The sequence below is a fragment of the Lissotriton vulgaris genome, chromosome 1_2, assembly GCF_964263255.1.
Source record: "Lissotriton vulgaris chromosome 1_2, aLisVul1.2, whole genome shotgun sequence".
In the NCBI taxonomy this organism is placed as follows: Eukaryota; Metazoa; Chordata; class Amphibia; order Caudata; family Salamandridae; genus Lissotriton; species Lissotriton vulgaris.
In genome coordinates, this window is record NC_141686.1 from 163,108,543 (window position 1) to 163,125,285 (window position 16,743).

At 48.5% G+C, this 16,743-nt stretch overlaps 1 pseudogene across 1 annotated transcript in view; it reads right to left on the minus strand.

Annotated features, from left to right (window-relative positions):
• Positions 1-16,743, minus strand: part of LOC147734751 (aldo-keto reductase family 1 member C3-like) — a 202,093-nt pseudogene that overhangs the window by 51,132 nt on the left and 134,218 nt on the right. The window contains exon 6 of the transcript XR_015307539.1: positions 13,431-13,537. The product of XR_015307539.1 is annotated as an aldo-keto reductase family 1 member C3-like (transcript). The remainder of the gene's footprint in view (positions 1-13,430; positions 13,538-16,743) is intronic.

Below are 16,743 nucleotides of genomic sequence, written 5' to 3' on the forward strand. Positions count from 1 at the left end.
TCTTATTCCTCCTTCTAACTTCATTGCCAAAATTACTGGGTTGTGATCACTTAAGATTCTTGGGAGCCTATCGATATTGACTCTTGATATCAAGCTATTAGAGATCATAAAGTAATCGAGCCTAACACAGATTTGATGTGGCGCGGAGTAGTATGTGTATCCTTTCTGTTCTGATCTGGGTGTCCCCCAAACATCGTTCAGGTTATTATTAAGCATGAGATCTACGAGGGCCTTATATACTCTTTTCTTACGGCCTTTATAACCCCTATTTTGTCCAATTCCTAAGCCATCTGCCCCATTGATATTCAAGTCTTCGCCTATAATAACCTGCGGGGGCCAGGCAGCCAACTCAGAGTCTAGGAACTGTAATACCTCCGGATCATCCTGCGTAGATCCGTAAACTGACACCATTGTTGTCCAGACACCGTCTATCTCTATCTCTACCATGGCCCATCTACCCCATTTGTCCTCCAGTTTTCTCCCTATTATCAAGTTCTTACTCCTTGACAAGATAGCAACTCCTCTATTTTTCGCACCTTGTTTAGAGCTGACTATTAGATGAAAGCCCAGCTGATTCAGACAGTACTCCTGCGTACTCATTATGTGTGTCTCTTGCAGAAAAATAAAATCTACATTCATCTGGCGTAATCGGATTCCTATCTTACACCTTTTTTGGACATCATTTAAGCCGCACACATTCCAGGTTACTAACCTAAGTGTCATCTCTGATTTTCCCGGAACCATCGACTGCCTGTTCACTTGTACTTATTAATTTAACAAAATTCATCTTCAATAGGTCTGATATATACAATGTAAGAGTATTGGTTTCAATACTCCCTTCCTTACAACTATGCTGCTTTATCACTTTTTCCATCATGTACCCAACATATCCCCTACATATTTCGATACCATTGTGCCCTGTCCTTGTATTCACCCTCCCACCCCCCAAAGGACCCTCCCTCAGAGACCCTCCCCCCCTACGGGCAAATAGGTCCATAAGACCCATGTCTGACCGGAGCATGCCACCGGGTTGTCTCACCCACCCCCCTCCCTGACTTTCCTTAATTATATACATCATTCGGAATGCTCACCAATGCTCACCAGCGAAAGAAAAATAAAGAACTAATCATATATGCTATCTCTCAAGATTTCATCTACAGCTACTACCCATTTGAGCGAAAATCTTGCGCTTAAACCAGCAAGACAGCATACCCACATGTCCACAGATTTAACAGTATTAGAAGATTCATAGCAAAGGATTAAAGAACACCAAGATAGAATCTCAAAAAATAGATATACAGCTTAGAAAAAATATACATTAAACGGTAAAGGAGAGGGTAAATAGAGCAATTAGCATGTATAAATAATCTTCATTTAACATTTCAAAGGTAAAGATCTAGTTATTACTAGCTATACTGCTACTCTACTTTCATTTTCCATACCAATCTTGCCCTGTCCTCTCCGTTTTTTTTCCCCCCCCCTTTTTTTCCCCTCTTTCCCCCCCCCCCCCCCCTTTTCTTTCCTTTTTCCTCCTTTACTTTTTATGGGGTATGGTTCTGACATATCCAGTTTGTGTGTCTTCGACCTCCAAGACATTGCGTTGGGATTTTTGACGACCTCTATTCTCTCTCAAAAAGCTAAGGTATTCTTGCGCCATTATTTCTGAATAAAACACTCTAAAGTTACCCTCTAGGCCAACTTTCAGACGTGCAGGGAACAAAAGGAAAGCCTCATAGCCTATATTTTGGAATGGGGTAATGAGCTGCCTCATCCGCCACCTTCTTTCTACGGTGGCGTGGCAGAAATCAGGGCGGGCAAAAAACTCAATTTCCTTATGGGAACGTTTAGAATGAGGTTTTGCCTTATTAATAATTTCCTCACGCAGAAGAAAATTGCCGACATACAGCAATATTGCGCGGGGCTTGCCCTGTTTTTCCTTTCGTACCAACGGGAATCGGTGCGCTCTTTGTATCTCGTGTTCCCAGTCCCATGAAGCCAAGTCGGGGAACGCACCTTTCAACAAATCAATTACGAAGGCTCGCACATCCCCACCCTCTTTTCCCTCTTGAATTCCAATAAGTCTAACATTGTTCCGTCGTTGCCTGTTTTCAAAGTCCTCTAGCTTCCAGAGCATGTCAGCAGTTGTCTTATCCTTATCATCACCAGCGTCTTTCATTTTAACAAAGTCATCTTCCAATTTACTTGTTCTGGCCTCGATCTCGGATACTCTCCCAACCATTTCCTCATACAATTTGTTAACTTTATGAAGTGAGGATTGTATCTTTTTATTTGCATGTCTGGCCCTCCTGCTGTCTCTCTGACTCTCAGCACGCGCCTCAGTTTGAATCTGCTTTAAAGTTGAGAAGAGAACTTCAAAGTTTGAGGCACCTCTATCGAAACCCCCCTCAGCTCCCTGAGAGGTAGGTTCCTGAACACCTGTTTCTGTAGTTATAGGTGCCCCAGTCTGGGTTGTACCGCACTCGGCTGAACTATCCCAGATTAACCTACAATTCTCAGATGCAAAAAAGAGACTGCATGACCTGCTACCACATGGCGCTGGGAAGCCTCAAAGTACAGACTCAGTCGCCATTGCTAGGAGCTGGGTCTAAGTTTCCTCTCACATCTTACAATTGAGTCTCCACCGTACCTGAACTATCAATGGAGTCTCTTGTAGGATCCAGGTCATTCCACGGAGCACGCCACCTCTGTCCTCAATGCTCATGGTTTGGATTTAATTGAGTCTCCACTGTACCTGAACGATCAATGGGGGACAGTCCTAGCGGGAAAGTCTGTCACTGACTTCGATTGAATACTTGATTATTTTTAGTATCTAATTGCCGATTCTATCATATATTAAGAAAAAAAAAGCAGGGGTTGAAAACACTAAGGTATCAAAAAAACTAAACCATCACAGCGATGTATGCATCATCTCGAACATCATGTTGATTATAGGTATCCATTGTCATAAACAGCAAAAACATGTTATGCTTGTCAGTAGGCAGACATGATGCAAACGTTTCTACTGATATCTTGAACACTTCACACTTTCTAAGAAAAGTCTGAGAACATGCACAGTATAGAAATATAACAGTCGAATAGAACCAAATTATGGGAATAGAAAAGCTGGAATGGGCACTATCACAGTGATTATGATGACTAGAGTGCTGTGTTTTTAAACATCATTACATAGATGGGTCATGCCTTAGCTGCCTCATCCTGTCATTGTCAGCCTGTGGAGGATAAGAGGGTGACACTCTGGCAGTGTTCATGAAAATATCAAAGTTGTTTTTCTGAACGCTAATAAATTGAATATTTGTCAGTGTGTGCTGAGGCTTGGGGCATCATGTGACACCTCATGAGTTTCAGTACAGCAGTAGCTTGGATCTAGCATCTATAAGTAAGCCAGCTGTGAAACAGTGCGGCTGCTGTGAAACATTCTGACTGTGTTCCCTGATTGCACTCATTTTTCTTGCCTTCTGCTCCCCTGATTGCACTCATTTTTCTTGCCTTCTGCTCCCCTGATTGCATTCAATTTTCTTGCCTTCTGCTCCCCTGATTGCACTCATTTTCTTGCCTCTGCTCCCCTGATTGTACCCGTTTTTCGTGCCCTCAGATCCCCTGATTGCACTCGTTTTTCTTGCCTTCTGCTCCCCTGAGTGCACTCATTTTTCTTGCCTTCTACTCCCCTGATTGCACTCATTTTTCTTGCCTTCTGCTCCCCTGATTGCACTCGTTCGTTTTTCTTGCCTTCTGCTCCCCTGATTGTGCTTGTTTTTCTTGCCTTCTGCTCCCCTGATTGTGCTCGTTTTCTTGCCTTCTGTTCCCCCTCACTGCCCCTGATTGTGCCTATCTGCCTTGCTGCCCTCGCCGCTCCTGTTCCCGCTGTGCGACCCCTGTGGCCCCGCACCCTCAAAGCCCATTCGCTGCTCCTCCCTCCCACCTCCCCATATAGGCCGGCCGCTGCTCGTGAGGATAGCGACCCTTGACCTTGCTGGTAGGTCTCTCCCCCACCACACAGCTCCGCCTGTGTATCCTGACCCAGCCCCTGCTGCCGCTGCTGTAGAGGTTGAGGCCCTCCTCCACCAGCAGGCTACCACCTGCGCCTCATCCCTTGTGGCCAGTGGTAGGCCTTAGCTTTGTATCACTGTTGCTGTCTGTCTGTCTTCCCTGTACTGCCCATACTGTCTTCTGGTGTCTGTGACTGCTGTTGCCTGTATCCCCCCGTGCCTGCATTCTTATCTGTGCCTGTTCTCTTGCCTTTTGTTCCCTGATTGTGCTCGTTTTCTTGCCTTCTGCTCCCCTGATTGCACTTGTTTTTCTTGCCTTCTGCTCCCCTGATTGCACTCGTTTTTCTTGCCTCTGCTCCCCTGATTGTACCTGTTTTTCGTGCCTTCTGCTCCCCTGATTGCACTCGTTTTTCTTGCCTTCCGCTCCCCTGATTGCACTCGTGTTTCTTGCCTTCTGCTCCCCTGAAAACATGACAGCCCTCAAGAATGCCACCCGCATACACCACCAGCCGACATACACAACAACTTCGGCGCACAGACCACGCATCCAACCACCGAACCAGCACCCCCGACCACCAACGTCTGCAACTGTACCCCGATCAGCACCGAAGACACCACCCGCACGATAACCACCATCCACTCCGGATCACCAACCAACCCCTGCCCTCACCACATCTTCAACAAGGCCGACTCCATCATCGCACCCCAACTTCGGGACATCATCAACATCTCCTTCGCCACCGCCACCTTCCCGGAGAGCTGGAAACATGCCGAACTCAGCGCCCTCCTGAAGAAACCCACCACAGACCCCACGGACCTCAAGAACTTCCGCCCCATCTCGCTCCTCCCTTTTCCTGCCAAAGTCATCGAGAAGACTGTCAACAAGCAACTCGCCGCCTTCCTCGAGACAAACGGATCCCTCGACCCCTCACAGTCCAGTTTCCGAGCTAACCACAGCACCGAGACCGCCCTCATTGCAGCTACCGACGACATCAGAACCCTGCTTGACATCAGGGAAACAGCTGCCCTCATCCTCCTGGATCTCTCAGCAGCGTTCTACACAGTATGCCACCGCACACTAATACAGCGCCTCAACAACACCGGAATCCAAGGGAAGGCCCTGGAGTGGATCATCTCGTTCCTCGCCTGAAGAACGCAGAGAGTCTGCCTCCCCCCGATCCAATCTGCGGCCACCGAAGTCACCTGGGCATACCCCAAGGATCCTCGCTCAGCCCCACCCTCTTCAACGTCTACATGAGCCCCCTCGCAGCCATCGCACGCCAACACAACCTTAACATCATTTCCTACGCAGACGACACCCAGCTGATTCTCTCCCTCACCAACGACCCCGCCACCGCCAGAGCCAGCCTACAGGAAGGAATGAAAGACGTCGCAGAGTGAATGAAGACCAGCCGCCTGAAACTGAACTCAGACAGGACGGAAGTCCTCATCCTAGGATCATCCCCCTCCGCCTGGGACAACTCCTGGTGGCCCCCTGCCCTGGGCACCGCCCCCAAGCCAACAGACCATGCACGCAACCTGGGCTTCATCCTGAACTCCTCCCTCACGATGACCAAACAAGTCAACGCCATCTCGTCATTCTGCTTCAACACCCTGCACATGCTCCGAAAGATCATCCGATGGATACCCACCAAAACCAGGAAGACGGTCACCCAGGCCCTCGTCACCAGCCGGCTGGACTACGGGAACACCCTCTATGCGGGAACCACAGCCAAACTCCAGAGAAGACTCCAGCGCATACAGAACGCCTCCGCACGACTCATCCTGGACATCCCCTGCCACAGCCACATCTCTGCCCACTTGAGAGACCTGCACTGGCTTGCCATCAGCAAGAGAATCACGTTCAGACTCCCCACCCACGCACACAAGGCTCTCCAAGACTTGGGCCCTAAGTACCTCAACAACGGCCTCACATTCTACACACCCATCCACCAGCTCCGCTCGACCAGCCTCACCTCGCCACCGTCCCACGCATGCGCAGAGCCACCACCGGAGGAAGATACTTCTCCTACCTGGCGGCCACGACATGGAACTCCCTCCCCATCCACCTACGACTGACCTAGGACCATCTCTCCTTCAGGAAACAACTAAAGACCTGGCTATTCGAGCAGTAGCGTATCCCTCCCCTCCCAGCGCCTTGAGACCCTAGCGGGTGAATAGCGCGCTTTACAAATTTGCTGATTGATTGATTGATTGATTGATTGCACTCGTTTTTCTTGGCTCTGCTCCCATGATCGTACCTGTTTTTTGTGCCTTCTGCTCCCCTGATTGCACTCGTTTTTCTTGCGTTCTGCTCCCCTGATTGTACTCGTTTTTCTTGCCTCTACTCCCCTTTGTGCCTCTATGCCACTCGTTTACCCCCATTTTTTGTGACCTTTTCTGCCCTTTCTTCTGACCTTTCTGCCTCTGTGCCACTTATTTCCCCCCATTTTTTGTGACCTTTCTGCCCTTTCTTGTGACCTTTGTGCCTCAGTGCCACTCGTTTCCCCCCATTTTTTGTGACATTTCTGCGCATTTTTGTGACCTTTGAACCTGCTTGCAGGCAGGCCGCCCCCACGCCGCTGCTCGTCACCTGACTGCCAAGTAGCTGCCTCCTGGTTTCCTCCCCTCTGCCCTGTGCACCAGTTCCCCTTGCCCCCGCCGCTCCCGATCCGACCCTTTCCCGCCTCTGCATCCCTGCGGCCCCGCCCCCCTGCACACCCATTCGCCTCCCCGCTCCCGCCTCCCAGCTGCTTCTCCCTCCCAAGCCACCTCATATGCAGGCTGAGAAGCAGCTACGCAGCGGATGCGCTGCACCCATCCGCGCCTGGACCACGCCCAGCACCAGAACCCCATGACCCCGCGAACGCCACAACGCCAGAATCCACAACGACGCCAGCACCCTCCACGCACTCCACGCCGGCCAAAACCACACCTGCTTCCAGGACACCCTAAATGGACCCACGGACCCTTCTCCTGCCACATCTGCAGCTTCACCTGCGACAGAACCACCAAACCTCCAAGGACTGGACCCAACCACCTCCGCTGCATACTCCACAACACCCGCTCTGCACGCAAACACGCCGTTGAGCTCTAGGATCTGCTCGACACCTCCGCCCCAGACGTGGCCTTCCTGACCGAGACCTGGTGGAACGACTCCTCAGCTCCCGACAGCTCCTCAGCTCCCGACATCGCCATAGCCATCCCGGACAGTTACAAGATCACCCGCAGGGATCGCACCAACAGAATCGGAGGAGGAATAGCCATCGTCCGCAAGTCCACCCTCAAGGTCGCCACCCAGGCAGATGACACCCTCAACACCTCCAGATGTCTGCTGCTGTCCATCTACCTTAGAGGCCCTCCCTTATAACTGTTCTTTGTGTAGGTTCGCCATTGCTCCCTATCGGAATCAGCACTCTCCCACAGTGAAGGTCACTAAACCTCAGACTTCCCCTAGATTAAAGGCTGCCCTAGTCAACTGTCGCTCCTTACCGTGCCATGCCAATGAGATATGGCTATCTATTGATACGCAGGATTGGGATATCCTTTTTCTCACTGAAACGTGGCTTAAAGATACCTCCAAACCTGATATACACCTAGCAACTCCCCCTGGCTACCGATTGGTAGGTATCATTCGTAAAAATAACATAACTGGAGGGGGCCTTGCAGTGATTTTAAAATCACATCTTAAACTAACTACTAAGAAGCTCACTAATTTAGGGCTTATTGAAGCTATGTACTTTACAATCTTGGACTCAGCTGCTATTTTCTTAGCTGGTATCCTGGTATATAATCCCCCTACGGCCTCCTCTTCCTCACTCACTATCTTGCTACAAACAATAGCCGATCTCTCCTTAAAACACGCTTATTTTACGGTGTTAGGAGATTTTAACTTACATGTTGACAACCCTTCCTGCCCTCAGGCGTCGCTTCTAATTGATACCTTGCAAGGTCTAACCCTGTACCAATTGGTTAAAGGCCCGACACATACTGCAGGTCATACCCTTGACCTCATATTTACGAATCAACCTTGCTCCTTGCATTGCCCCTTACCTGGTCTGATCACTTTCTCCTCCCTTTTGAAATCACCATTCCCCCCCTTCCTCTCCCCTCCTCCTTGAATAGAGAGAATGGACGCAAATGGCCTAATGTTACCTGTGCCACAATGGACCCCCATTTCTCTTATCAGCTCAATCCTTCATTAGATTTTAATGAGGAAGTTGCTAAATATAACTCAGCGCTCACTACTGCACTTGATGCCATTTCCCCCCTTGCCCCTATCTCTTCTACCAGATCCCGACCCTCTGCTCCTTGGTTTTCTCCAGCGCTGCGGGAGGAAAAAAGTCGATGCAAACAACTTGAACGCAAATGGCGGCAGTCCTACGATCCTGAGTCCAAATCATTATATAAGTCAGCGTTGAACAAATTTCAAAAGCTAAAACGGTCTACGATGAGAGGTTACTTCTCATAGTTAATTAAAAAAGCTGAGAATTCCATCAAAACCCTCTTCAAGATAGTGAAGGATTTTGTTAATCCTCCTGCTTTGAAGGCTCAGAGCTCTCCTAGTCAGACCCTTTGCAATGGACTCTCTGATTTTTTTCAAGATAAAATCATTAAGCTATCCTCTTCATTTCAATCAATCTCATCCTCTCCTACGACCACTGAGCTTGGCACTCAGAAATGTTCATTTAATTTCTTTGAAGAGATTATGCCTGATATAGCCGTCAAATTACTCCGTCAGGTCACCTCGGGGTCACCATTGGATCCAGTCCCCGCTAAAGTGATGGGAAATCTTGCTCCGATCCTAACCAACCCTCTCCTTTCTATATGGAACGCCTCTTTAACCAGAGGTCAGTTCCCCTCACTGTGGAAACATGCTGTGCTGGTCCCCATTCTAAAAAAGACGGACGCGGATCCCTCACAATTTTCCAACTACCGCCCGATATCCCTTCTTCCCAAACCTGCAAAGATTCTGGAAAAGGTAGTTCAGAGGCAATTGTCTCACTATCTAGAAATAAACCAGCTGCTGCATGACTCCCAGTCCGGCTTTAGAACCGGCTTTAGCACAGAAACTGCTCTGCTAGAGGTATCAGAGACAATTCGAGAGTGTGTGGACAGGGGAGAGGAGGCAATGTTGGTCCTCCTCGACCTGTCCGCCGCTTTCGATACTGTGTCTCATGATATATTACTGGATCGTCTGCAGCAGCTGGGTATCGGAGGTACTGTATTGGCTTGGATCAGTTCGTTCCTTACTGGGAGGACGCAGAGAGTTCTTCTTCGGCCCTTTGTATCAGAAGATAAACCTCTCCTGTGTGGTGTGCCTCAGGGCTCGGCCTTGAGCCCTCTCTTGTTCAATGTTTATCTAGGCCCTCTTGCCAGAGTGGTTGAGTCGTGGGGGGTCAGGGTGGTCTCTTACGCTGATGATACGCAGCTTATTTTTCTTTTAGAGACCACTCTGATCCTCACTTCTCTAACTTCCGCAACTGCCTGGGCAACATCTGTTCTTGGATGGCTGCTAACCATCTGGTTCTAAACACTGACAAAACGGAGGTCCTATTCTTCAACCAAAAAACTGCCCCTCCCACCACCCTTTGGTGGCCTGCCGTTCTGAATCCCCCTCCTACCCCAGCTCAGTCTGCTCGCAACTTGGGTTTCCTTTTTGACAACACCTTGTCCTGTAAAGCCCAGATCAACAAAGTGACATCCGCCTGCTTTGGCAAACTACGCATGATCAGGAAGATCTTTCCATATCTCCCTTTTAGACTCCTGTAAGACTGTTGTCCATGCCCTGATCACGTCGCATTTAGACTATGCTAATAGTCTCTATGCAGGCGCCCCCCTCTATCTTGTTGAAAGGCTACAAGTTGTTCAAAATGCAGCCGCCAGACTAATTGGAAACATTCCCTTCCGCCACTCTGTTGCTGCTTATCGGAAAGAACTGCATTGGCTTCCCATCTCTAGACATATTCAGTTTAAAGTCTTGATCCTGGCCTTTCGTGCCATTAATGGCTCTGGTCCGGCTTACCTGAGTACAAGACTTAAATTATCTTGCTCCGTCAGAACATTAAGATCTAACAGCCTACGTCTCTTGGTGGTACCCAGATTTTGCCGCGCCAGGAGCGGTGGCAGAACGTTTGGAGTGGCTGCCGCCAAATTTTGGAACAGCCTCCCATTGGAGCTTAGGTTTATTGATTCAGAGCAAGTGTTCCGCCGTAAACTTAAGACTTGGCTGTTCACTCTCCCTTAAAATTTCTTCCTCCCTCTAGCCTACCTGCTCCGTTCGTCCCCCTTTCTGACTGACAAGTATTCTGTAGCGCCGGGACATCCCCTCTGGGGGTAGCTGTGCGCTTTATAAGCTTCCTAAATAAATAAATAAATAAATAAACACCGCCGAACACCTGCACTTCCGGATCCACACCGACCCCAACACCAACCTCAAAGGAACACTCATCTACAGATCCCCGGACCCTGGGCTCAGTTCAGCTACTCCATCGCCGACCTCACCAGCACTCACGCACTCCCCTCCATGGATTACATCCTCCTCGGGGACCTGAACTCCACATCGAGAACAACAACGACGCCAACTCCGCCACCCTGATCGACAACCTCGCCAACCTGGGCCTCAGACAACTCATCACCGCACCCACCCACGCCGCTGGCCACATGCTGGATCCCCTTTCTCCACAGGCTCCCACGTCGTCTTCGACCACACCACCGAACTCCATTGGACTGAACACCGCTCATGCATTTCACCTTCAAGAAACCAACCACGCACCACCGCACCCAACAGCTGCCTTGCCGCTGCTGGAGCAAAGTCACCAAAGACCAGCTGATCACCTCCTTCGCCAAGAACCCACCCATCAACCCCACCAACCTAGACGCCGCAGCCCGAAACCTCAGACAGTGGATCGACGACTGCGCCAACACCTACGCCCCGCTCAAGAAACGCCCCAACAGCCACGCCAACAAGAGAGCCACCTGGTTCACTGGCGAGCTCCAGACCTCTAACCAGGCATGCCATAAACTGGAGAAGACATGGCTCCACGAACGCACACAAGGACGCCACCCGCAGACACCACCACCTCATCAGATTAGCCAAGAGATCCTCCTTCAAAGATTGCTTGGATAACAACGCACACAACAGTAAAGAGCTCTTCAACATCGTAAAGGAACTCTCCAACCTCAGCGCCAACGACATCTCGCCCTCACAAGAAGTGTGCGACTCACAAGCAATCTTCTTCCACTGCAAGATCGCTGAAAACCACGACAGCTTCAAAACCATGACTGCCCCGACTACGCCAGACTCCACCTCCCCTGTGAACACCACCAGCGCCAATCACCTGACCTCCTGGTCCAACATCAACGACGACGAGACACGCAAGGTCATGAACTCCATTCACTCAGGACCTCCGTCTGACCCGTGCCCACACCACGTATTCAACAAAGCAGACACAGCCATCGCACCCCAACTACGGAAGGTCATCAACATCTCCTTCGAAACAGCGACATTCCCAGAAAGCTGGAAGCACGACAAAATCAACGCCCTCCTCAAGAAGCCCAAAGCGGACCTTAAGAACTGCCGGCCCATCTCCCTGCTCCCGTTCCCGGCAAAGGTCATCGAGAAAATAAATCGTCAACATGCAACTGGCCCGCCACCTCAAACACAACAACATCTTGGACCCGTCCCAGTCCGGATTCAGGCGAAACCACAGCACTGAGACAGCCCTCATCGCTGCCACAGACGACATCAGGCCCCAACTAGACAACGGTGAAACATCATCCTCCTGGACCTGTCAGCCGCCTTCGACGTGGTCTGCCATCGCACTCTAAAGACACGGCTCCTAGAAGCCGGAATCCAAGAGAAGGCTCTTGACTGGACCATCTCCTTCCTGTCTGGCGGAACCCAGAGCGTCCGCCTCCCAACCTTCCGATCCGAAGCCACCAACATCATCTGTGGCATCCCCCAGGGCTCATCCCTCAGCCCAACGCTGTTGAACGTCTACATGGCCCCCCTCGCCCAAATGGCCCACCATCACGACCTCAACATCATCTCCTACGCTGATGACACCCAGCTCATCCTCTCCCTCACCAAGGACCCGCACACCGACAAAACCAACCTCCACGAAGCAATGAAGGCCGTCGCCGATTGGATGAGGAGCAGCCATCTGAAGCTGAACTCGGACCAGACAGACTCATCCTCGGACCCACCCCCTCAGCTTTAGACGACTCCTGGTGGCCGACCACACTGGGAGCAGCACCAACACCCACCGACCATGCACACAATCTAGGATTCATCCTCGACTCCTCCCTCTCCATGTCTAAGCAGGTCAACGGCGTCTCCTCCTCCTGCTACAACACCCTCAGCATGCTCCACAGGATCTACAAGTGGATCCCGACCAAAACAAGAAGAACGGTGACACAGGCCCTCGTCAGCAGCAGACTTGGCTACGGCAACACACTCTATGCAGGAATCCCAGCCAAACACCTACGACGACTACAACGCATCCAAAATGCCTCCTCCAGCGTCCCCCGCCGCAGCCACTTCACACCCCACCTTAGACCTACACTGGCTCCCCGTTGACAAGAGGATCACCTTCAAGCTCCTCACCCACACACACAAAGCACTCCACGCTGGACCAGCCTACCTGAACAGCAGACTCAGCTTCCATACCCCCACCCGCCAGCTCCGCTCCACCAGCCTCACCCTAGCCACTGTCCCCCGCCTCCAACGAACAACCTCCGGCGGCAGATCCTTCTTCTACCTCGCCGCCAAGACCTGGAACACCCTCCCTACACACATACGGCAGACCCAAGACCTACTTGCCTTCAGAAGACTCCTCAAGACCTGGCTCTTTGAGCAGTAGCAGCATCCCCCCCCTCCCCTCAGCGCCTTGGGACCCTCACGGGTACGTAGCGTGCTTTACAAGTACTCTGATTGATTGATTGATTGATGACATAGCATTATTGTATATTAGTTTGAACCCAAGGGATGCATGTTCTAACATATACTGCCAGAACCACTCAATTCAACCGAGTGAGTGTGTAATCCAGAGTTTTAAAGAGCTGCTATTTCCTCTTACATAGGCCTGATCTTGCACACCACTGATGTTATTCCAATTGAAGGTGCACTGAATGCATGTATTTACTTCACACTTTTAATGAAGCATTAGGGTGACCGCCTCACTCCTAGTAATTAGTTGTCCCCAGTACCAAACCTTTTTCCTATAAATCATTGTTTTAAGGTGTGTTAGTCTACTTAGTCCAATAGGAGCAAAACATGCCGACATGTCACAGGATGTGTCTGCTATCACAAAAACCCAAGACTGAAAAGTGTGTCTGTAATGACCTGCAGGGAAGTTGTCACATTGCCCCCCAGTCACCATCACAGTATGTACAGCAGTGTTTTTTCCATCACTGTCCTACCACTTATCTCTACTTGATCCGAGGACCTGGTACGCCACCAGCACAATATTCTTAGATTTGCAAAACTCCCGCATTTTCCTCTGGTTCAAATACACATGGCACTCAACCTGCAAAAATACACAAAAATAATAAAATTAGCAAATTATGTATATTGTTTGGGAAAGGTAATTTGAATGGCAAATGGTTTTTCATGAAGATAATGTACAGGAGCCTAACGTGTTGCAGACAGAGCCCTTATTGTCACCCCAGAGATTGTGGGAAGCATGTGGAGTTACACTTGAATTGAGTACATCCACACAGGGAATACCATATAAATACACCCATTGTGGAGTCACCATCAATAATGCACACACCCATGTCTTACTAATATATTGTTTACTTACCCATTATAAATCATCCACAACAACCTTAGGAATGACTTATAGGCTCGCTGAATGGATATTATATGAAACCACAAAAGGTATAACACAGAATTCCAACCATATTTACAGGACAAATAGCTCAGCAGCGTAAACCTTACCCCATTTTGTTATATTTTCTGCAAATGTTTACCTCCCTCTCTTTAACTTTTTATATTTGGTTCCTCTCTTCCCCACTGTTTCTCTTTTTGTATACTCAATTTTCACTTGGCATTTGGATTTTTTGGCTTCTTTCTGCTTGCTACTATCTCTTTTCATCTCCTTTCTCGTCCTCCTCCTCTCTTACATTCTTCTCGCTTCTCACCTTTATATTGTCTCCATTTCTGCTCTCTATTCCTTTACATATCTATACCGGTTTGCTCTCTGCTCTTTCTCTCATTTGTTTGGTCTGTTATAGAGGCACAATGGCATGCTAATAAATTATGACTGGAGACTGACAGCCCCAATATAAAGTCTGTTTATTTAAAGATAAACTTGTTTGTCTTTAGAGATATTTTAAGGCATGGGCACAGTGGGTAATTGCCCCAAGTACTCACTTTTCTGGGCACCCCCATCACCAAACCCGCCAAAGGGATCAGGACAGCACCGCCTTGCCTTAATAATAGGCACACCTGAGGCTGAATCAAAGGTTTAAAAAGCGCAGGGAACTGTGGATGCAGAGGAATGGAGGAAGAAAGAGCTTGTAAGCTCTGAAACGCGTCAGGCAGCAGTACAGGAATAATCAGAGCAACAATGCGTGTGCCCATTTCCCTTGAATTAAAGATTTTGTTGAATCACAAGCTGGAGAAGTGCGTGTCTAAATGCATGGACGTGGTTTGGCAAGATAAATTCGCAGTTGGTCCAGCCGATGGAGGTCGCACCGCCACTAAGCAAGATCGGAGGGTACTGGACTACAGCAGACCCACCCTCCCGCTTGCCCCGACCAAACATCCCCTTCTGCTTTCTCTCAGTGCGAGAAGCAGAAACATAAAATGGTATTTAAAATACCATTTTATGTTTCTGCTTCTCGCACTGCGAGAAAACAGTGGGGCGACACTCCTTTGCCCACATGTGGGAGCCGCCCCTGTTTGTAAGTAAGTATATGACTATCTGACTGGGAATCACTGACAAAATATCGACGTTGAAAATATTGACCTACAGGAATATCGATGTAGAAATATCGAAGGCAAGAATATCGACATCCTATCTACAACATGGTAAGTACAAAAATATCGAAAAAAATATATAGATGTTAAAAATATCGATGATAAAAATATCGTTTTTTTTGCTGTAAAAATATAAATGTAAAATAAAGTAAATAACACTAATAAAAATAATGAACATAGTTAAAAATATCTAATAATGTTTAAAATTAATAAATAATACATATATAATAATAATACATTAATTAAACATATACAGAAAATATATGATATATACGCACTTAACAATAAGGGGCCCATTATGATGTCGGGCGGATTGCCCCCGCCAGGTTGACAGTAGCCACCGCCGGCCTGGCGGGGGCAATCCGCCCGACATCATATCCAGAATTCCCCCCGACATATTAGAATGGCAAGGGAGACCGTGGCGGACGGAAAGACCGTCCGCCCCTTTTCCACCGCGGTCGCCTTGCAGCCGAGGCAGAAAAGGATTAATATGGTGTTGGTGTCTATGAGACACCGCCAGCCATATTAGGATGCCCTTCCTGACATGCTTTTCTGTGGCGGCAATGCCGCCACGGAAAGGCATGCGGAGACTCCCTGCGGGGGCCCGTTGCGGGCCCCCTGGGAGTCCGGGGGCTGCGGGGTGCACATTGGGGGTACCTATGGTACCTCCCACATTTCAAAGTGCAACATGGCAGGCACCGCGCGGTGCCTGTCATGTTGTGCTTTGAAATGCACAACGTGCATTTTTACCATTGCAATGGAAAAATACAGGATGCGCCCGCCAGTGTGGGGGGCCCATCCTAATGCTCAAGGCGGGACCGCCACTCCTATGGCTGGTGGTCCCGTTTTACACGAGGATGGCGGGCGGGCAAAGTCCGCCCGCCATCCTATTGGGGCCTAAGTTGTAATCATTATTTTAATAATTTATAAATTAATACATTTTTTTTACAAATTACAAATACATTAACAAACATAAAACATAAACATAAATACAAAGTAAAGAATTATGTTTAATACATTAAAAAATTAAATATACCTGTAATATTTTTTAAATTAATTATATACTCCATTATCTAAATTTATACGAAAAAAATTAAATAACTAAATAAATAAAAATACTATTCAAATTCCATAAGTAAAAAAAATACATTAATAAAAATGTTGGATAGCATAGAACTTAAAATTACCATTCCCACTCCAGAGAGCACAATAGTAGAGAAACCGCTGTTTAAGCGTAGAGGTGAAAATTACTATTCCAACTCCAGAGAGTGCAACAGTAGGGAAAACACTGGATAGCATAGGGGTAAAATTTACTAACCCAACTCCAGAGAGTGCAACAGTAGGGAAAGAGTTGGATAGCGTAGGGGTAAAAACTACTATTCACACTCCAGAACGTGTATTTGTAGGGAAAGCGTTGGATAACGTATGGGTAAAAAATTACTATTCCCACTCCAGAGAGTGCAACAGTAGGGAAAACGTTGGATAGCGTAGGGGTAAAAATTACTATTCCAACTCCAGAGAGTGCAACAGTAGGGAGAACGTTGGATAGCATAGAGGTAAACATTACTATTCCAACTCCAGAGAGTGCAACAGTAGGGAAAGCGTTGGATAGCGTAGGGGTAAAAATTACTACTCCCACTCCAGAGAGTGTAACAGTAGGGAAAACGTTGGATAGCGTAGGGGTAAAAATTACTATTCCAACTCCAGAGGGTGCAACAGTAGGGAAAGCATTGGATAGCCTAGGGGTAA